Source organism: Odocoileus virginianus, chromosome 9 (assembly GCF_023699985.2).
Source record: "Odocoileus virginianus isolate 20LAN1187 ecotype Illinois chromosome 9, Ovbor_1.2, whole genome shotgun sequence".
In the NCBI taxonomy this organism is placed as follows: Eukaryota; Metazoa; Chordata; class Mammalia; order Artiodactyla; family Cervidae; genus Odocoileus; species Odocoileus virginianus.
Window position 1 is genome coordinate 10,176,224 of NC_069682.1, and position 23,152 is coordinate 10,199,375.

General features: G+C 41.9%; 1 protein-coding gene across 2 annotated transcripts in view; it reads right to left on the bottom strand.

Annotated features, from left to right (window-relative positions):
• The window catches only part of PRKCQ (protein kinase C theta), a 144,329-nt gene that overhangs the window by 104,435 nt on the left and 16,742 nt on the right, over positions 1-23,152 (bottom strand). Inside the window, exon 1 of one of the 2 annotated variants that reach the window (XM_070471941.1) lies at positions 22,132-22,762. The exons of the other annotated variant lie outside the window; for it this stretch is intronic. The gene's annotated coding sequence lies outside the window, so the exon portion shown is untranslated. Of the gene's footprint in view, positions 1-22,131; positions 22,763-23,152 lie in introns of those variants that run through there. 2 annotated transcript variants of the gene reach the window in all.

A 23,152-nucleotide genomic window follows, 5' to 3' on the forward strand; every position in this document is an offset into this window, starting at 1 on the left:
AGACTTAAATTGAAGAAAGGGAAAACCACGAGACCATTCAGGTATGAGCTAAATCAAATCCCTTACGATTATAGAGTGGAAGTGACAGATTCAAAGGATTAGTTCTGATAGACAGACTGCCTGAAGAACTATGGAGAGAGGTTCATAACACTGTATAGGAGGCAGTGATCAAGACCATCCCCAAGAAAAAGAAATGAAAAAGGCAAAATGGTTGTCTGAGGAGGCCTTACAAATAGTTGAGAAAAGAAGAGAAGCTAAAGGCAAAGGAGAAAAGGAAAAGATATACCCATTTGAATGCAGAGTTCCAAAGAATAGCAAGGAGAGGTAAGAAAGCCTTCCTAAGGGATCAATGCAAATAAATAGAGGAAAGCAATATAATGGGAAAGACTAGTGATCTCTTCAAGAAAATTAGAGATATCAAGGGAACATTTCATGCAAAGATGGGCACAATAAAGGACAGGGATGGTATGGACCTAACAGAAGCAGAAGATATTAAGAAGAGCTGGCAAGAATACACAGAAGAACTGTACAAAAAAGATCTTCATGACCCAGATAATCATGATGGTGTGCTCACTCACCTACAGCCAGACATCCTGAAATGCAAAGTCAAGTGGACCTTAGGAAACATCACTATGAACAAAGCTAGTGGAGGTTATGGAATTCCAGTTGAGCTCTTTCAAATCCTAAATGGTGATGCTGTTAAAGTGCCAATATACCAGCAAATTTGGAAAACTCAGCAGTGGCCACAGGACTGAAAAAGGTCAGTTTTTATTCCAATCCCAAAGAAAGGCAATGCCAAAGAATGTTCAAGCTACCGCACAATTGCACTCAGCTCACATACAAGCAAAGTAATGCTCAAAATTCTCCAAGTGAGGCTTCAACAGTATGTGAACTGAGAAATTCCAGATATTCAAGCTGGAGTTAGAAAAGGCAAAGGAACCAGAGATTAAATTGCCAACATGCATTGGATCATTGAAAAAGCAAGAGAGTTCCAGAAAAACATCTACTTCTGATTTATTGACTATGCCAAAGCCTTTGACTGTGTGGATCACAAAAAACTGTGGAAAATTTTTTCAAGACATGGGAATACCAGACCACCTTACCTGCTCCAGAAAAATCTGTATGCAGGTCAAGAAGCAAAACAGTTAGAACTGGACATGGAACAACAGACTGGTTCCAAATCAGGAAAGGAGTACGTCAAGGCTGTATATTGTCACCCTGCTTATTTAACTTATATGCAGAGTACATCATGCGAAATGTCGGGCTGGATGAAGCACAAACTGGAATCAAGATTGCTGGGAGAAATATCAATAACCTCAGATATGCAGATGACGTCACCCGTTATGGCAGAAAGTGAAGAGGAACTGAAGAGTCTCTTGATGAAAGTTAAAGAGGAGAGTGAAAAAGCTGGCATAAAACTCAACATTCAGAAAACTAAGATCATGGCATCTGGTCCCATCATTTCATGGCAAACAGATGGAGAAACAATGGAAACAGTGACAGACTTTATTTTCTTGGGCTCCCAAATCACCACAGATGGTGACTGCTGCCATGAAATTAAAAGACTTGCTCCTTGGAAGAAAAGTTATGACCAACCTAGACAGCATATTAAAAAGCAGAGACATTACTTTATCGACAAAGGTTCATCTAGTCAAAGCTACGGTTTTTCCAGTAGTCATGTATGGATGTGAGAGTTGGACTATAAAGAAAGCCAAGCACCGAAGAATTGATGCTTTTGAACTGCGGTGCTGGAGAAGACTCTTGAGAATACCTCAGACTGCAAGGAGATCAAACCAGTCAATCCTAAAGGAAATCAGTCCTGAATATTCATTGGAAGGATGGATGCTAAAGCTGAAACTCCAATACTTTGGCCACCTGACGCAAAGAACTGACTCACTGGAAAAGACCCTGATGCTGGGAAAGACTGGAGGCAGGAGGAGCAGGGGACGACAGAGGATGAGACGGTTGGATGGCATCACTGACTCAATGGACATGAGTTTCAGCAAGCTCCAGGAGATGGTGAAGGACAAGGAAGCCTGGCGTGCTGCAGTCCATGGGGTCGCAGAGTCGGACACGACTGAGCAACTGAATTGAAATTGAATTGGGTGAGTTATGTTGACACCTTTGTCAAGAGCCCTTTGGGGGGACTTCTCTGGTAGTCCAGCAGCTTAGTCTCCTTGCTTCCTACTGCAGGGGGCCCATGTTCAATCCCTGATCAGGGAACTAGATGCCACCTGCTACAACTAAATTCATGTGCCACAATTAAAGATCCCGAATGCCACAACTTAGACCTGGTGCAGCCAAATAAAGAAATAAACATTAAAAATTTTTTTTTAAATCCAGTGCTTAAAAAAAACAACAAATTGGGTTTCCACTGGGTTCTCTGCAGCCAGTCTTTATTGAAGACACACAAATTTTAAAAGGTGCTATTCATCCCATGCTTCTCTAGGGCTCTCAAAAGATACTTGCACCTCAGTTGCTCCCCACAAGGAAGCGACCCTTCTTGCCTTTGCAGACTCGGGTCAGGGAAGGCGGGAAGAACACTGCCCTTTTCTGGTTCCTCGTCCACGATGCCACCCCTCCTCTCACTTCCTCCTCTGGGCCCTCTGCCATTCAGGACTTCCTTGCTGGTGATGGAACAGGAATAAAAGCCAAGTGATGGAACAGGACATCTGGCCCCCAGGCAAAGAGGAAGGAAGACAGGAAGGAGGGGGTTTTGTTTCCCCGCCACATCTCTCTTGGGGAGGAACATACACACTGCCTCCAGGAGCAGAGAGGATGGACCACTGCTCCACCAGCCTCCCCTGGGATCTACCTTCAGTTCATGCCTGAATCACCCCTCGTCTCACCCTGGTGCTAACACTCTGAAGCGGGAGATGCTTCTCTAGGATGATGGCGCACTGTGTTACACGCCAGCATCCAAACTCTGGGGCTGCCATGACTGGGGCCCTGGGATGGATGACTTTGGGGCTACAGGAAATGGACATGCAAGCCTAGCCCAACCTGTCTCCACTGATTCCTTGCTGGGCTTTCGGTAAATTAAGGAAGTCAGGCTGGATCTGATTGGAGATAGAAGCATTCTAACAGGAATTACCTCTTAGCAGAGAGAGAAGAAACATCTTATAAAAGCTGCTCTCTTAGGAAATACTAAAGCGAGTTTTGAGTTTCCTGTTGCCAATTACAAGTTGGCCCACTGGCTTCCCTGCTGGCCCAGTGGTAAAAGAATCCACCTGCCAACACGGGAGACACGGGTTCCAACCCCCGGGTCGGGACGATCCCTTGGAGGAAGACATGGCAATCCACTCCAGTATTCTTGCCTGAAATGGATTTTTCAGGCAAAAGGAGCTTGGCGGGCTACAGTCCATGGGGTTGCAAAGAGCTGGGCATGACCAAGCAACTAAACACAACAACATCCACCTCTACAAGGATTAAATCATGTGCTGTTGCAGCTGCTGGTTTTCAACACCCCCTGAAGAGAGTAGGATGGAGAGCAAAAATGAGACCCTGTGCTCGGGGAAAACTAGCATGAGAGGTCTTCAGATAGCTAGACATTTTCAGGAGCTGTGTTTTTAAGACTATCTTGTATCTCCTCAGACCTAGAAAAGCACTAAAACCCTTCATGGTGATAACTGCTCCTCGTGACTAGCAGAAACCTTCTGCAAAAAATATATGCTTGATTGCATGTATTCCTCTTCCACCAAAATCACATTTATAGTGACCTTCCTCCTGCCTCTCTAGAGCCATTTCACAGAGCTACATGAGCTGCTGTCTCCCAGGCTATAGTCCTCATTTTGTTCCAAATAAAAAATGACTCTCAACTCTAATGTTGTGCAACTTTTCAAAAATCAACACTGTCTACAGTTGGCATGGCAGGGTTTGAAGAGCATAGGAAGTGATTCCCTCTGCTTTCAGAAAAACCCAGGTGGCTCTGAAACAGCTAGGGATGTCCTTGCTTAGTTAGCAGTGATGTCACGGTGATGTTGCTGAGTTGACATGGTCCAAAAATACAGTTCTCTCCCCACCACTATGCAAAGTCTGAGTTGGAGTCAGATTCAGATTCTCTAGTTCATATTCTAAGTTGCTGGCTTTTAACTATTTCCAAATGGCTTGAAAGGTAAGTTGTTCAGTTGCCAAGTCATGTCTGACTCTTCGTGACCCCAGGGACTACAGCACACCAGGCTTCCCCGTCCCTCACCATCTCCCAGAGTTTGCCCAAGTTCAAGTCCACTGAATCGGTGATGCCATCCAACCATCTCATCCTCTGTTGCCCTCTTCTCCTCTGCCTTCAAGGGAAGTACTTTTAGGTTATTTTTAATGATTTCAATTATTAAAGTGACATGGTTAGATATCTAGCTATGGTCCTCTAGTACTCGAGAAGAAATATTAGTGAACTTAATCATTAGAGCCCATTTCCTTTCTGTTGATCCAAATTATTTTGTTTTATTCTAACTTCGGGACTCATCAGTGAATGAAAGTAACATACATTAGAACTTGGAGGATGTTGAGTTTTCCAAATTTATATACATTGACTCTTCTAAGTCTTCACTAAGGTCATTTATTTCTACAAATACTGTTGACTAGGACAGAAGACTTGTATGACCTGCCACTTAAGGTGCCTCTTCTTGAATCTGAAATGAATTGCTGTTTCCTTAGTTGTTTCTCATATCTTTAACAGGAGTGTTATGAGACATCCTGTTAAATATTTCACCAACACGAAAATGTTCTCTCACTTTCTGAGTATTTCACCTGCCTGGTAACTCTATAAAAATGGAATTAGGTGAGTTTGGCATGAAGTTTAGTAAGTTTATGCTAAGTCCTTCTGATTACCACCTTTTTTAAACAAGCAGAAAATGTCCTGCTTTATTACAAGCCTCTTTCTTTCTTTTAAATGGAGATTAGAAAATTGCTAGTTAGGACTCTTTTCAATGATCCTTCTTATACTGATCTACATATTAAAATGACCTTTAAGCTTCCTCTTTTCTATATGAAATAACAGCTTCTCTTCATTCTTTCCCCCAAAATAGTCATATTCAAATGATTTCCCCCTATTCTTTAAAGAATATCTGATTTCTATATGAACTTATGAAAATGCTGAACTCAAGAACATTTCTGAATGATTAAGTTTATGGTCCAGCAAAGATACTACATCTTTTCAGCATGTTCATATCCTTGACTCCCAATCAGAGCCAGGAGACTGGACCATGCAAGGGGACCTCAGTTCTAACTGTGGTCAGCTCTTGGGTTCTCCCTAAGAATGAAGAGGCCAGTGCGAAACTCAAGGGGATAAACTCGGAGGAAATCTCTTCCTTTCTGTGGGTCTCAGCTTCTCTGCCTATAAAAGGAAGGAGCAAAAAAATTTTTAAAAAAAAGGAGGGAGAAGAGATTCAGCTCTCTGGTCTACTTGGGAGCCCAACACCCTAGAGTGTGTGATGGCTTCCTGGCTTGCTATCTGCACTCGCCATCCTGCTGAAGCCAGTGCATTTTCAGACAGACACCTGCCACCCTGGAGAAATACCCCTGCAGTCTGATATGATGGGAATAACCTATAATCTGTATGATCTGTTCAATTATTACATTCACACAATCAGTACTCATGGAGCATGGAACACAGTACTTCATCCTCAAAATACTAGCATTTTAGTGGAAGCAATAAAACATGAATATAGAGATACTGAATAATGAGCCAGTACACAATATTGACCCCTGATATAAACCACAGGATCAATAACATGGCATCTCTAACTTCAGGGTTAACAGCTCTCACTCTACAACAAGAGCAGCGTCTGAGTGTAAGTTGGCAATGGGGTTGTCTGGTATGCTTTCCTCCCATTTTTAGATGTTCAACTATAGCACGTAGGGGCACATGTGAGAAAGTTGACATATGATCCAGCAATCCCACTACTGGGCATGTACCAGCTGAAACTACAGTTCAAAATAGACATGTACCCTATGTTCATAGCAGTACTACTCACAGTAGCCAAGAGATAGAAACAACCTAAGTGTCCATCGAGAGATGAATGGATAAAGAAGATGAATGGATAAAGATACACACACACATTGTTGTTTAGACACGAGGTCACGGCCAGCTCTTTGGCAACCCCACGGACTGTAGCCCACCAGGTTCCTCTGTCCATGGGACTCCCTAGGGAAGAACACAGGAGTGGGTTGCCATTTCCTTCTCCAGGGAATCTTCCTGACCCAGGGATCAAACCCGGGTCTCCTGTATTGGCAAGCTCTTTACCACTGAGCCAGGGAAGCCCTAAATACACAATGTAATATTATTCAGCCATCAAAAACAGTGAAATTACATTTGCAGCAATATGGATGGACCGAGAAATTACCATACTAAGCGAAGTCAGTCAGAAAGAGAAAGACAAATACCATGTGATATCAGTTGTATGGGGAATCTAAAATATGATACAGATCAACATATCAATGAAACAAAAACAGACTCACAGATATAGAGAATAGACTTGTGGTTGCCAAAGGAGGGTAGAGGAGGGACAAATTGGGAGTTTGGGATTAGCAGAGGCAATCTGTTACATACAGGATGGATGAACCACAAGGTCCTATTGTAGAGCACAGGGAACTATATTCAATATCCTGTGACAAACCATAATGGAAAAGAATATGAAAAAGAACATACCTGTGACCGATTCATGTTGCTATATGGCAAAAAACCATCACAGTATTGTAAAGTAATTATCCTCCAATTAAAATAAATAAATTAATTAAAAAAGAATATACATACATGTACATATTAATATATATGTATAACTGAATTGCTTTGCAGAGGAAGTTAACACAACATTGTAAATCAACTCCACTTCAATAAAATTTTTTATAGAAGAAAACATCAGGAGATCGGCTTAATGTCGAAGAATTTGATGTTACAAGGTCACTTGCCTGCTTTGTGCTTCAGATTCCTCATCTAAAAATAATGGAGGTGATGAAGGCTACCTATTTCATAGCTTACTGAGGGATTCCTAAGATCCCGCTGGAAAAATACATAACCCATAAGGTGTAAGGTATTCAAAGTCAAATTTGTATTCTTTTCATTGTTACTGCCAAAAACAATAGAATAAAAATTTTCTAAAGGTTTTTTTTTTTTAGCCTTGGTGCAGAAGGTCCCAAAGTTAGAAGGAAAGCCACTGCCAACATGTCCTTTCCCTATGCAGAGTTCAATCTGTGGTGCACTGAGAAAGTCTTGGGTTAAGAAGTCAGTTCTTCTCCCCAGGAGAGCACAGCCCTTTAAACGCCCAGCAGGGAGGCAGCCAGTTTCTGGCTCGGTCCTTTGAAAGTTGTTCCTCCAATATAGCAGTGCCCACATTTCTGTGTGCTCAGTAATTGGTGTGCACACATCCTGCTGTGTTTGGTTTTAAAAAGAAAAGAAGAAAAAGTCACACACAAGGAGCACAGGCATCTAAAAGGCTTCACAGCCTGGCACGTGCTTCCTGCCACTTTCTGCTGAGCCCTCCATCCTGTCTTTCTCTCCCCAAACGGAGGAGGGAGATGACATGGGGCAGCCCAGTGCTGGGAAAAGGGGAGAGAGGAAAAAGTCAGAACTGGGTCTGCCATGCCTAAACGCACCGAGTTCATTCTCAGAATAAGACTGCACACATCATGTTACAGGCAACGCAGCTTCTGTCACTCTTATCTATTAGAGAGAAACTAACCGCTGTTTTGTGGTTACATAAGAAAAGCAAACACACACCTCCAGAAACTTAAAACACTGTCATTGATGATGAAATAGACTCACTCCTAACGGAGCAGGTTTCTGATGAGGCCAACCATGTGCCGGGCAGGGCTGCTCTCCAGAGAAACACACCAGTGCTGCAAAGAAGACCAGCTTGGCCAGACCCGGGAGGTGCCAGGGTCTTTCCACTTGTGGACTCATGGTTTTTAAAAGAAACTTTGACTGGAGGGTAGATGATTTACAATATTGTGTTAGTTTCAGGTGTACAACAAAGCGCATCAGTTATCCGTACACATATGCCCACTCTATCTTAGACTCTTTGCCCATGCAGGCCGTTATAGAGCACTGTGCTATGCAGTAGGTCCTTACTAGTTAGCTTCGAGTGCATCCTTCCTGACAGAGGAGACAGACCTCGTCTTACGCTTTATGTAGGCAGCTGTCAAGACTGGAAACCAGCGTGCCAGTCCTCCCCATTATGGGAAGGGGAGTCATCTCTAGCCCCGAAGGCTACCATTTTTCAAACGGTTTGCATGTAGTTTCAAAGCAAGTTTCCATTTTTCCCTCAGGTGAGTAAAACTGATTATACCATTTATTACTTTACCTTCCCACAATAAATCAAACACCCCATTAATACAGTCTACCCTTCATCCCTGATTAACCTGGGATGTACGTAAAATTCTGTAAGGAAGTAAGAGATAGAAATTTACCTTGGGAAAATATATTTTGGTGAAATGTTTGCTATATATTGAGACTATTTTAAGTCTTCAATGGACGTGTTAAGTGTGTGACAGATTTTTACCATGGAAATGTGAGTTAGATATATTAGGACTAGTTACTATTGATTGTGTGCCACATTCAGGGCTTTATACCCACCTAAAAGAATGCCCACAGCATAAAAAGGAAAAAAAATGGTGCCATTTGCAGAGATGTGGATGAACCTGGAGACTGTCACACAGAGTGAAGTCAGAAAGAGAAAGACAAATATTGTACATCAATCAACACATATATTTGGGACCTAGAAAAATGGTACAGATGATTTATTTGCAAAGTAGAGACAAAGTCACAGATGTAAAGAACACACTTATGGTTACCAAGGGGTGGAAGGAGGGGCAGGATGAACTGGGAGATTGGGACTGACATGTAAACACTACTGATGTTATGCATAAATATTTATTGTATCTATTATAACAAATAACGAGAACCTATGTGTTGTTCAGGGATCTCTACTCAGGGATCTGTGGTGACCTAAATGGGAAGGAAATCCAAAAAAGAAGGTATAAATGTACACACACAGCTGATTTACTTTGCTATACGGCAGAAACACAACAGTGTAAAACAACTATATTCCAACAAAAATAAGTAAATACAAACAATATGTGAAGTCAAAAAAAAAAAAAAAATGCCCACAGCAGCTCTGCAAGATAGAAATCATCATCTCTACTTTACAGACGAAGAAACTGGGCTTGGGTTACAAGGTTAAACATCTCACATGAGGATCTGCAGCTGAAAAAGAAAAGGAGCCAGGATTCAGCATCTGCATGCCCCAGGCAGCCAGAGGGTCTATTCTTAAAGGTGAGTGTCCCTAGAAAACTTATTTTTAACGGTTTAAATTATTTTACGTACCCTCCAATCAATCAAATGTGCTTAAAACAAATGATTTATTCTGACATTTCACTACTTTAGTTTCCCTTGTGGTTCAGATGGTAAAGAATCTGCCAGCAGTGTGGGAGATCCAGATTCGATTCCTGGATCAGGAAGATCCCCTGGAGAAGGGAATGGCAACCCACTCCAGTATTCTTGCCTGGAGGTATTCTTGCATGGACAGAGGAGCTTGGCGGGCTACAGTCCATGGAGTCACAAAGAGTCAGACATGACTGAGCAACTAACACTTGACTACTTTACAATTACTTTCCTTCCGGTTAGAAGTACCAAGGAGTCACAATGTATGTTTTGGAAGAAAGGGTGACAGCAAAAATGTCAGTATCAAGTTAATATCTATCCTTATCAACATGTGCAGGACAGATCTAAAGATGTGAGGCACTTCTGGGTCCCTACCTGCCCCACCCATGACCAGGGCACCTAGCACTTCCTCTGTTTGTCTCCAAAGCTGCCTAATTAATTGCTATCCTCTGGGAAGGCAAGAATGTGTTTGTTTGTATAATACTATGTTTCACCTTTTCTTTATTTTCAGACAGACCCCCAAGTCTGTAAGTCCTACAAGTTACTTTGCTCTCTGGGTTTAGTTTAGCATAAACAAAGCACTTCTTTCTTTTCCAGTCAATTATGGGGTTGGTCTCCCTGAGCTCTCTGCTGTGTTCGATTCTATCAATCAAACATGCAGAAGCCTAGTCTGTGACACAGATGACACCTGTACTTTCAGAACTGAGAAAGCTCTATTATTTCAGGTGACTAGTAAAATACTCACAAACTTTTACCAGTTACCTAATTTTTCTTAAGAGACAATACAACAGACATTTTCTACATAGTAAACTTATATTCATTGCTTTCTCAGTCTAGACAGGCAAGATTCTTTTAAGGACAGATTTCGAAAAATTTGACTTTTCTCCCTGAGCATACTTCTATTATGAATTGAGGGTAGAGTCATTAACTCATATTAAAGAAAAACATTCAAAGGACAAATAATTTATGTGTTAAGCTACTATTTGGAGATAGCTTCAGAGAGAGAGGTTTGCAGCAAACAATGGGGGTAAATCAATCTGAAAGAAGTTAAACTGTGTGTCATAGTCCCAGTTTTAAGCTTCACTCCTGCACCTATTTGACATCTATTCCAGAAAGATTGTGGATGGCCGGATGTCTCCAATGAAATCAACCCCACTCAAGATTCTCCCTTGGACTTGCCTCTCTAATAACATACTGTCAGCTTAAGCACCAATTTGCCCATCTAATCAAGGACCACCACACACTGGTAACAGCAACCAGTGACACTATAATTAAGTCCCTAGTGATTAATTCTTATCGACTCAGGCCAAAGGAGGATTACAAATTAAGATAACTGGAAACTGGGTCTTGACTTGCAATTTGATTCTTTCTGCTCATCCTCAATACCTGCATTGATCAGATAACTATTCAACATTCTCTCTTACCTAACAGAGATCCAATCCAACTAGCGTATCAAATCAGCTTTGTTTTCCTGAGTGACAGGGTCTGCTACTCCTTCACTCACATTATTGATGTCTAGGTGGTAGGGGTTGTTGGGAGAGAGGAGCAGGAGAGAGTGAAACAGACAATCACTGTTACCACGCTGGGAACAGATCTCTAAATCACTGAAGAAGGAGCTTCTCCAATTCAATTAAACATGATGATAACAATTATGCTGTCACTAATGTGGGACACAAGGAACTAGGGACATGAGAAAAGTGTATTCCTTCTACCTGATCCTCATGACATTTTTAATTTAGAAAGGGAGGAGAAGGAAATGATTATGTATGGGCCAAAGCTCTGGGCTAGGCACTGGCCATCATTTTTCATGTTCTCATTAAATCCGTACATCAACCTTTGAAGAATGGGCTACTGATCCCATTTTAAAGAAGTGAAAGTTGAAGCCTAAAAAGGTTAAAGTAGAATATTATTCAACCCCATGTCATAGCATATGTCAGAATATCCTTCCTTTTTTATTGAAGTATTTCCTTCCTTTTTAAGGCCAAATAATACTCTTTGTACATGTCACATTATGTTTATCCTTTCACCTGTCAGTTGCATGACAAATGGAAACAGTGGGTTCCACCTGTTGGATATTGTAAATAATGCTGCTATGAGCTTCGGTGAGCAGATATCTTTTTAAGATGCTGCTTTCAATTCTTTTGAATGAATACCCACAAGGCTGACTACTGGATCACACTGTAATTCTAGTCTTAATTGTTGTGAGGACCTACTACATTGTTTTCCATAGTGGCTGTGCCATTCTACAGTCTCAACAACAGCATCCAAGGGTTCTAATTTCTCCACATCCTCACCAAAACCTCGTGGTTTTTTCGAAGTAGCCATCCTAATGGTGTGAGGTGATATCCCATTGCGGTATTAATGTGCAATGATATCGAGTATCTTTCCATACACTGCTTGATCATTGGCATATCATCTTCCTGAAAATATCTATTCATGTCATTTGTTGATTTTTTAAGTTGGACTCTGTTTTTTGTTGTTGCATTGTATATAGCTATTAGTTTTTAAATTGTACTATAAAACATTTCAGGCATATAAAAACATAAAAAATAACTTGATGAATACTCAATACCTACAGTCCAAACTAAAACAGAAAACCTAACCAATATATTTGAAGCTTCCAATATCCTTCTCCTGACTGAATTCCCTTTGACACTCTCACCAAGAGAACTACTATCTGGACTCCAGATATTAAATATTAAATAAACTCCAGTTTATTATTCCCTCCACTTTTATACATGTAATAAATATCTATATATCTATTTCTATTCTACTATTGCCTATTTAACTGACTTTAAAACTCAATATATAAACTGTTATTTACATTCTTCTGCAACTCCATTTATATTTGTGAGATTCATTCTTCTTGGTACATGTAATCTCAACTATTCATTTTATTCACTCTATAGCTGTGGTTCCCAAACCTTTTGATCTTAGGATTCCTTTACCTTCTAAAAAATTACTAAGGCCACTGAAGAGCTTTGGTTTAAGTGAATTCAGTTAATCAATATTTGTCACATCAGAAAATAATGATGAAAAAAATCAGCAGTGGCCACAGGACTGGAAAAAGTCAGTATTCATTCTAATCCTAACGAAAGGCAAAGTCTATGAATGTTTAAATCACCATACAATTGAACTCATTTCACACGCTATCAAAATTAGGCTCAAAATCCCTCAAGCTAGGCCACAACAGTACATGAACCAAAAATTTTCAGATGTACAAGCTGGATTTAGAAAAGGCAGAGGAGCCAGAGATCAAATTGCCAACATCTGCTGGATCCTAGAAAAAGCAAGGGATTAAAAAACAATCTACTTCTGCTTCACTGACTGTGCTAAAGCATTTGACTGTGTGGATCATAACAAACTGTAGAAAATTCTTCAAGAGACAGGAATACCAGATCACCTTACCTGCCTCCAGAGAAATATGTATTCAGGACAAGAAGCAACAGTGAGAACCGGACATGGACAACAGACTGGAACATTGAAAAGGAGCACATCAAGGCTGTATACTGTCACCTGCTTATTTAACTTATATGCAGAGAACATCATGTGAAATGCCAGGGTGGGTGAAACACAAGCTGGAATCAAGACTGCTGGGAGAAATATCAACAACCTCAGATATGCAGATGATACCACTTTAATGGCAGAAAGTGAGGAGGAACTAAAGAGCCTCTTGATGAAAGTGAAAGAGGATAATGAAAAAGCTGGCTTAAAACTCAACATTCAAAAAACGAAGCTCAGGGCATCTAGTCCCAGCACTTCATGGCAAATAGATGGGGAAACAATGGAAACAGTGACACATTTTATTTTCTTGGCCTCCAAAATCACTTTGGACAGTGTCTGTAGCCATGAAATTAAAAGATACTTGCTCCTTGTTAGAAAAGCTATGACAAACCTAGATAGTGTATTTAAAAGCAGAGAAATCACTTTGCTGACAAAGGTCTGTCTAGCTAAAGCTATGGTTTTTCCAGTAGTCATGTATGAATGTGAGAGTTGGACCATAAAGAAAGCTGAGCACCGAAGAATTGATGCTTTCCAACTGTGGTGCTGGAGAAGACTCTTGAGGGAGATAGTGAAGGATGGGGAAGCCTGGTGTGCTGCAGTCCATGGGGTCGCAAAGAGTCAGACATGACTTGACAACTGAACAATGAAAAACAACCATTTAAAATAATAAAACCCATTATATAACATTAACATAAGAACATACTTTATGATTAAATAATCATACTTTTTCAATGCAAAAGGCAATGAGAAAAGTGGTTCTCTTTTACATGTTTGTAAATCTCCTTCATGTCTGGTTTAATAGAAGACAGCTGGTTTCTTATTCTTATTTCGGCAGTCAGTCTGTTGCTATCATAGCACATGTCCTCTGAAAAACTCCACCGTACACAATGAAAGAGAAAAGGTGAAAAAGGTCTCAGTCATGCTGTGAAATGAGTTTGATCTGGAAATACCCTGAAAGAAGTCAACAGGATCTCCAGGGATCTCTGGACCACACTTGAAAATCACTGCTCCATAGAATTTCATTGAAATAAATACACTGCAATCTTTTTATCTATTCTGCCAGTGTTCAGATCTTTTTGACTTTTCTTAATCATATTGTTGTGAACATTCTTGCAGATATCTGCTTTGCCACAGGTTTGTACAAAATATGTACAAAGGAGCAGAACCACAACATTTTGGTGTATACACATCTTCGACTATAGTATAGTTATTGTCAAATTGCTCCCTCAAATGTACAATCTGTAAATGGGTCACTAGTTTCCAGCACCTAAAACTTTAACCAAGATTATCTCTGGGAGGCAGAACTGTGATGATAATTTTTTAAAAATCTGAGAGATAACTAATAGTATGGAACTGTATCCAATATCTGAACAAAGGCCTCCAAAACAAAAAGGTGTTTGTTAGACAGAATTAGCAAAAACAACAGCCTCAAAGACAAACTCTGGCAGAGCTCCTTCAAGTAATCCTAGGGAAGAAGCACACCTATTCAACACCCAGTTCAACCATTTGTTGTCTAATTCAGCTGTGTGACCTTAGGCCAAGTTACTTTATCTCCTTGCAGCCAAAGTCCTCATCTGTAAAATGGTGATCGTTCATGATTCTATGGATTAAAACACATTAACTTCAAGAGGATGACAGTGCGCCTGGGATATGTGATTTACACATAAAGCAACAAAAGCCAGTAGGCCTGATGCGAAGAGCTAATCCATTAGGAAAGACCTTGATGCTGGGAAAGACTGAGGGCAGGAGGACAAGGAGGTGACAGAGGATGAGATGGTGAATGGCATCACCAACTCAACGGACATGAGTCTGAGCAAATTCCAGGAGATGGTGAAGGACAGGGAAGCCTGGTGTGCTGCAGTCCACGGGATTGCAAAGTGTCAGACACGACTTAGCCACTGAAAAACACCACCACCACAATTTCTGAAGAGAAAAAGTCCACACCAGCAGCTTTAGGAGAGAAGTGAGGCTCTGGGCCAGGAATTAAAGGATGTCGGGACTGGATGAGAGGAGGTGAGATGGGGGTAGGCAAATGATATGAAAATAGTTCCCCTTTTTGATAGCCTGGTCAGCAATATTTAGAGGCAGTGGCTAGCTTCAGGGCCTGAGGAAATGCTGTGGCTGATGCCACTTCCCTTGAGAGCCCTAAATTTAGAAGGAACCTACTAAGGCCACTGTGCACTGCTATGGGGAGAGGAACACCTGGGATTTTGTCAACTTTTGCTGGAAGATGACTGCCATATAAGATATTTCTTCTAACGCATCACATTCAAATTTACTTTTACTGGGAAGAAAGATTATTTCCATTAAAAATAACTGACTCCAAAGCTATCATGATTTATTTGAGCCACCTCTTGAGAAGTGAAAATCAGTTCCTGTCACCTCTAACTGACATATAAAGCAGTGTGGTTATTTATTTGCATATCTTAGTAGGAAAACCTCTCATTTGTCTAAGTGATGCATATATTAGCTATTTTTAGGAACTCCTATTGCAGACAACATAAATTCAGATGAATAAAGCAATCCTCTGAAACAGATTGCTAAACAGAAAAATATTTACCAAACAGCAATTCTATGCTATCATTTAGATGGGTGAAAAATATACTGCTTTTGACATGCACAAAACTGCAGCATCCAGTTTTGTGCATGTCAAAAAAAGTAGAATTTATGGGGTTCCCAAGTAAATTTGAGTTACTTGGGAATTTGAGTTGGTGTAATGCATTACACCAACTTTATAACATTAATGTTTTATAAGCAGATTTTAAAAATAGAGAATGGTTTAAGACAGACCTCCATCAATGGAACATTACAGTTAGAATTATTACCTTCCTGTTATTCCTTCTTATTTTATGGATTATGCTTTAAAAACAACAAAAAATATGAAATAGATAAAACAAGCAAATTCAGAGACAGAAGTTGGGTGGTGATTACCAGTGGCTGAGGGTAGGAATTTTGTCCAGAATCTCTGCTTGGGGTGATGAGAAAGTTCTGGAAATGAATAACTGGAGTGATGGCTGCATAACATGATAAAGCTAATGAATGCCACTAATTCTACACTTAAAAATGGTTAAAATGGTAAAAATTAAGCTAAATTTATTATTTAGCATAATAAAAAGCAACAAATAATCTAAGCATTTATTACTGAATTCACTAACAATATTTTAATAAAATTTCATTCCTGGTCCATTTCCTTTCCTGTTTGCTAAGTAGGCTGTCCCTCAGTTTTTCTCTTTATTCTCCAAAACCATAACTCTGTCTTCTCCACCTTCAGCAGATGAAACTATTTCACGAGAAGATGGAAGTCTCATAAACTTGCTCAACTTCCTTCCCTCTGGTCCAACTTACCTCTTCACCTGTTCTCCCCCAGGTGTGTCCTATGTATGATCACATTCCAGGGCCACATCCCTGGAACTCTTCTTTTCCTTGACCACCCAACCCCCACCATCCTTGTGATCTCACCCCCTCTCCAACGCAGGAGGAGCAACAGAGGATGAGATGGGTGGGTGGCATCATCGACTCAATGGACATGAGTTTGAGCAAACTCCTCAAAGACAGTGGAGGGAAGCCTGGCATGCTGCAGTCCACGAGGTCACAAAGATTTGGACAAGACTGAGTGTCTGAACAACAACTGACCCCTACTCACAAATGTGCTCGTGTTCCCCATCCCTGACAACCTGTGACTTCGCTTCTGCAGATGCGGTTGCATCTCCCCTCCCCCAGCAGCCAGCATCCCTTCCCACCATCCGGCGGCTTCTCTACCCTCTCCCTCTGTCTTCTATACCCACCACTCTGCTGACCTGTCTCTCCCCAAGGGCACCGATGATGCCAATTTCCAGATCCAGCGGCTCATTCTTAATCTTCTTCCTCCATATTGCACAGCACTGCTGACAGTCCTTCCCCCTCTGCCTGCCCTTCCATCTCTTGGTCACTCCTTTCAGCTACTGTTCGTTCAGCTTTCTTTACCTAAACTTCTGAAACACATCCAGGTTTCGACTTGAGTTCTTTCTGGCTAATCACACCCACACTCGTGGCTTCAGTGATCCTCTACTTAGTGGTAACTTCAAAAAGACAATCTTCTTGAACTACACTTGCATGCCCTTCAGCCCTATAGTTTCAGCTACACACTGCATCACTCCACGTGTCTTTCTGCCAGCTTGAGCACAGCCAGAACAAATACGAGTTCCACCTTTCCTTCAGTGCTCAGGCCTCTCTGCTCTCTCTTGTCCTGCTCAATGGAATTACCGTCCACTGACTCCTCCAAGCTAGAAATATTGGAATCAGCTGTGAGTACTCCTTGATTTTTTACCTCTTACACCCAACTGTGCAATAAGACCTGCTAGTTCTGATTGTTTCTTTTGTATTTGATCCTTACTCTCCCATCCTTTTGACTCCCCTGGCGGCTCAGACCGGAAAGCATCTGCCTACAATGCGGGAGACCCAGGCTTGATCCCTGGGTCAGGAAGATCCTCTGGAGAAGGAAGTGGCACTCCACTCCAGTACTCTTGCCTGCAAAATCCCATGGAGGGAGGAGCATGGTAGGCTATGGTCCACGGGGTCGCAAAGAGTCGGACACGACTGAGCGACTTCACTTTCTTTCTTTCTTTCTCCAATCCTTTAGCTTGACAACTTCAGACCTTTTCCCTAGATTATTACAGTAGTTTCCTAATTAGTACTGGCCTCCTTGTCTTTGCATGTGCTCTATTTGTCATCCGCCTTAGCCATAAAAGCTGCCTTTCCAAAATCTCTTCAATGTTGAAAAACATAAAACTTCTCTCTGTCTACAGTATGAAGTCCAGACTCAAAACCCACACAATTTCTTTCTTATGGACGAACTTCCAAACTTTAAAGAAACTGAGCTTTGGCTAAAGATATCGATTAAACCAGGCACTTAAAAATATTTTGGTTTCTTAAAATGTGTTCCTCTAAATAGTTTTGTCTCAAAGAAACTTAAGCAAAACAAATCTTCCCTCACACAACTAGTAAGATGAAAACAGAACCTATAATGTTTAAAAAAAAAAAAAGCTTAGTAAACACAGAGAGGAGGTATATGCAGAAACCCACAACTGATTTAATTTGCAAAACCACAGCTTCAGCTCAAGTAAAGTAAAGATGACTTAGATAAAATACAACCAGAAAACTGAGATAAAAGAAATGGGGTAAATAAATTAAGCTGATGATTTAGCAAGCAAGTGTCATGGGTGTATAGCATGAAAGTCTGAAAAAGCGCTTTGGACAAAGAAAGGTGATGGATTGACTCCAGAGAGCCCCTGGGAGCAGAAGTTCTTAGGGGAACCCCTACTTGCTGGAAGAGCATCATTTCTTGGACCATGTCCCTTTCACTTGTGATGATATGGTCACTTAGTTTCAGGAAAAAAAATAAGATTTTACAGGTTGATGTTCAATTTTTGAGGCTGGGGTGGGAGATCACTCATACTTACTAAGGCTCCTGTGCAGCTAGAATTAAGCAGTGGAAGTCATGAAAACTTCCACTTTCTTGACTCCCACCACCAACCAGCTGTGATACCCTGAATATCTCATCTAAGCCCCAGTTTCCTTGCCTTTAAAAAGAAGGGTCTAGCTATACAGAACAGATTTGTAGACACAGCAGGGGAAGGAGAGGGAGGGACGGCTTGGATTGAGAGAGTACCATTAACATGTATACACTGCCATCTGTAAAATAGCTAGCTAGTGGGAAACTGCTGAATAACAAGGGTAGCTCAGCTCAGTGCTGTGATGACCTAAAGGGGTGAGGGTCAGAGGTAGGCTCAGAGGGAGGGGAATCTATGTATACTCATAGCAGATTCAAACTGTTGCACAGCAGAAGCTAACATAACATTGTAAAGCACTTACGCGCCAATTAAAATTAAAAATAAATTTTAAAAATGAAGGGTCTAAAGAAAAAACATCTGTCCTTGCTAAAATTCTGTACTTGAACTATTTTTATCTCAATACTATTAAGATCAGAAAATGCTAAGAGTATTTATCCTTGGGGAAAGAAGAGGGGAAAGACTGTGATCTTTCAAATTGACTAGTGGTGTTCCTTTTCTAGTAAACTATTTAGGCAGTACCAAGTGCATTCTCAGGGCTTCCCTGGTGGCTCAGATGGTGAAGAATCTGCCTGCAATGCAGGAGACCTGGATTCGATCCCTGGGGTCAGGAAGATCTCCTGGAGAAACGCATGGCTACCCACTCCAGTATTCTCACCTGGAAAATTCCACGGACGGAGGAGCCTGGCAGGCTATAGTCCATGGGGTCACAGAGTCAGACACGACTGAGCAACTACCACACACACACACACACACACACACACACACACACACACGCCTGCTTTCTCAGGCACAGTGAAGCATGTTCCCTCCAATACGTAGATGTTAAAATAAGGAAAGGGAGTGACAGATTGGGGGCTTGGGCTGCAGGGGTGGGAAGTAATCCAGCAGCCCTTTAGTTTCCTTCTACTCATTTGCCTGTGTGCTAAAGCAGCAGCAAGAGGCATTAAAAAGTTCTGGATGTTTTGGAAAGGTAGAGACCCTCTTTACTAATCGGAATCATAATAGTCAGAATCCATATATCTATTCAAATAACAAATAATGACAATAAGTCCCAGGCATGTACCAGCTTAAAACAAAAACAACCACCCAGTGGTGAGAAAGGGGTTAGGGCAGGCCTCACAGACAAACAGAGAAGATAAGGGCTGTGCATCACTTGGAACCAGGGAAGGACAGAACAGGACTTTTCTGTATCACCGGTGACTTGTCTGCACCTTCTTTTTCTTTATACCCATGGTTCTTTTTTTGGTAATTTTTTTATTGGAAGATAATTGCTTTGCGATATTGTGCTGGTTTCTGCCATATATCCCCACGAACCAGCCACAGATCTACCTATGTCCCCCCTCTCCGGAACCTCCCTCCCATCCTCCGCCCCTCTGGGCTGTCACACAGCACTACGCTGAGCTCCCTGTGTCACACAGCCAATTCCCACTGGCTATCCATTTTATACCGTAATATAGAAGTGTCCATGCTACTCTCTCAATTCGTCCTCCCCTCTCCCTCCTACACTGTTTGCGCAAGCCTGTTCTCTATGTCTGCGTCTCCATCGCTGCCCTGCAAATAGGTTCATCAGTGCCATCTTTCTAGATTCCATACACCTGCCTTAATACACAATATTTTCCTCTTTCTGACTAACTTCACTTTGTTGAAGTTTGTTCACATAGGCTCTAGGTTTTTTGCCTCATTAGGACTGACTCAAATGTGTTCTTTTTTAAAGCTGAGTAACAGTCCATTGTATACATGTACCACAACTTTTGTATCCATTCATCTGGCTGAGTAACAGTCCATTGTATACATGTACCACAATTTGTGTATCCATTCATCTGTCGATGGACATCTAGGCTGTTTCCGTGTCCAGCTATTGTAAAAAGCGCTGCAGTGAACACTGGGGTACATGTGTCTCTTTCAATTATGGTTTTCTCAGGGCACATGCCCAGTAGTGGGCCTGCTGTGTCATATGCCTACCCATGATTTTAAGTCAGTGAGTGCATAGCAGATATTTTTCCTCTCCCTCCCACTCTATAGAAAGCAAGCACTTAGTAATCTAAGAACAGGCCAGGTTCCAGAAATTTCTAATTCTTCATTCTTTTTACTGTAACTTCACAGCATTGTCGTGAGCTAGAGGATCTTACTTACATACTATTTTTTGTTTGATTTTTAATGCCTTTCTCCTCCATGAGGATTAGGACTTCGGCTCTCTTTTCTCCCCTGTATTCCCAACACCACATCCATCACTGACAATGATCAATGAAGGGCTGGATCAATTACTATCTGTGGACTGAATAATTCCCTGCTTGTTCCAAGTCACAAAAGTTCCCGTTTTCTCAAAGTTACTGATTAAGCCACTCTAACATGTGAAGGCAATCTCAGTGGTACTTGCATTTTTCAGAGGATCTGTGTGCTGGCAGAATTTCTGGTACCGGCAAGAAATGAGGACTTTCAGGTGGTTACTGGAGGATATTTTGAGATCAGGTGGGAAGGAGCATTCCAAAGACGGCCACCCTTTGATTTGCTAGAATGTCTACTCCAAGAAAAAACAAATCCCTCTCTCTGTACTCTTAACAGACTCCTCCTTCCCTCTATGGGCAAACCCATAAATCTTCTCCAAGTGCTGGCCCAGGAGGGTTGCACAGGGTCAGAAGCATAAGGGTCAGAAAGATAAGGCTAAAACAGAAGCCCCAGAAAGGACAGGTATGCTTTGTTTCTGCCCTGAAGACAATGTGTCATGGGCGTTCTGCATCTCAGTGGTTATCACAGTTTTTTCTGTTTATTCATTATCAGGACTAACATTTATATTCCACCTCTGAAAACTGTCCATTTGCTCAAATATGAAACACCTATGATATTTCTAGTTGTTGTCTTGCAAGCCAATCAGGAAAATAATAAAGTACAGAGCTTTGAGATTAAAAATTATTCTTTGGAAAATATTGGCAAAACAAGTGTTTTCTTGAATAAGGATATCGCTTTGAACTTTCTGGAATCGGGCTTCAGAACTTGTCAAATAACAACAATCAATAAATAAAAGACATAAAAGGGATCAGAAACATAATTTGAATCTTACCAGTGATTTCATAGATACGCGAACATACTGACTCAAAAGCAGATTACAAAGTTATCTCAGGCATATGTTGAGAAACAATATAAATGTGTCTCACAGCATGACAATGTATCATTCCTCTCATTTCCAGAATTGCTTTACAAACAAATTTCAAACTGTAAAGTTATTACCAAAGGAGATTAATCTGGCTGCATTTCTCACTCATTTTTAAGTAAACACACTTTTTCTAAACAGCTCTTTGCAAGTTACAGTAGTCAGCATATACATGTGTGTCCACAGATGATAGACTGTGCCATTTTAAAATGTGCCCCCCCAAAAAAAAAATAATGTGCCAGAAACCATAACTGATATAAGGAGGGAAGGAAGTCTCATAACTCATTTCTTAGAATTAACACTACTGTCTGGTAATATTTTTTTTAAAACATGAGTCAGTAGATACAGTATATTGTCTAACTCAGGCTAAGCCAAGCGGAGCATCAGGAACACAGATTACAGCATCAAGGTGCCTGGGTTCAAATCCGAGCTCTGCCATTTAGCAGCTCTGTGACTTTGAACAAGCTGTTTAACTCTTTCCTCATCTGCAAAATGGGGACCATAAGAGGACCCACTCAAGTAGGTTAACAGACGTAAGCTGATCAGAGCAGTACCTGGATGCAGAAAAAGCTCGATCCAAGTTAGTTGTGACTATTAGTCTTGAGTTTATCCATTCAACAGAGTCAAAGGAATGACGACCGTGTTTTCTTCCTCCACCACTTAGCAGAAAACATTTTCTCACAATGATTACTTCCTTTAGAGTTGTTTTGTCAAAAAGCGGCTCTGCTCGTTCAAGGTGGGCCTTCCCGCTCCCTCCCCCGAGTCGCACCACTTCCCCGAACCTCCTCACCAGCGTCAAGTCAGTTTCACTTTCACGTTATGCAGCCAGTGTGGCTGGGGAGGCGAGCTAGTCACTTAACAGGCACCTAAGTGAAGTACGCACCACCTTCTCCCCTGCCCTCCTGGCCAGGCAGTCACCTGGGGAGAAGGTGTGCGGAGAAGGGCTGAGATTCTGTACTGTTTGGCATCGGGGTGCCCTGCCTTTTCGTGGCAGGTCTGGGATGCCCTTACGGGGTGCTGCGCCCGTATCTCCATGAATGCACACAGCCAGGTCCGATGCCAGCTTCCTCCCTGCCTCTTCCCTCTTAATCGTGAGCCTGGGCTCCAGCTGGCGGCTCTGTTTCAGCTGCTAGGCTCATGTCTCAGGCTCTGTGTCTGGCCTGTTCTCCTCTCTGCGAGGTGGCAGTGCTGCATCCACCCCTTGGGTTCCGTCACACGGCTTACTTTCACAGCTCTGACCTCCTCCTCATCACACCCGCCTTCTTCCTGTTTGGGGTTTTCTGGTCTTCCCTCCAGGCACGCCCCTGCTCGACCCTGTGCAGAGATCACACCGACACCCTAGCTCCGGACTGAGCACCTGCTGAGTGGGGCACGAGCCCAGGGCTGGACTGGACCCCCGCCCTCAAGGAGCTCATAGTGTGGTCGGGGCGGAGGGGGCTTCCGGCACAGGAAGCGGGGCGCTCACTCGGGGGGAAGGATGCTTTAATTAGAGCAGGGGTGAGGGCGCCTTCGCAGAGGCAGTGATGTCTGAGGGGTCAGCCAGTGAGGATGCAAGGGGGAGAAGGGCATCTCTCG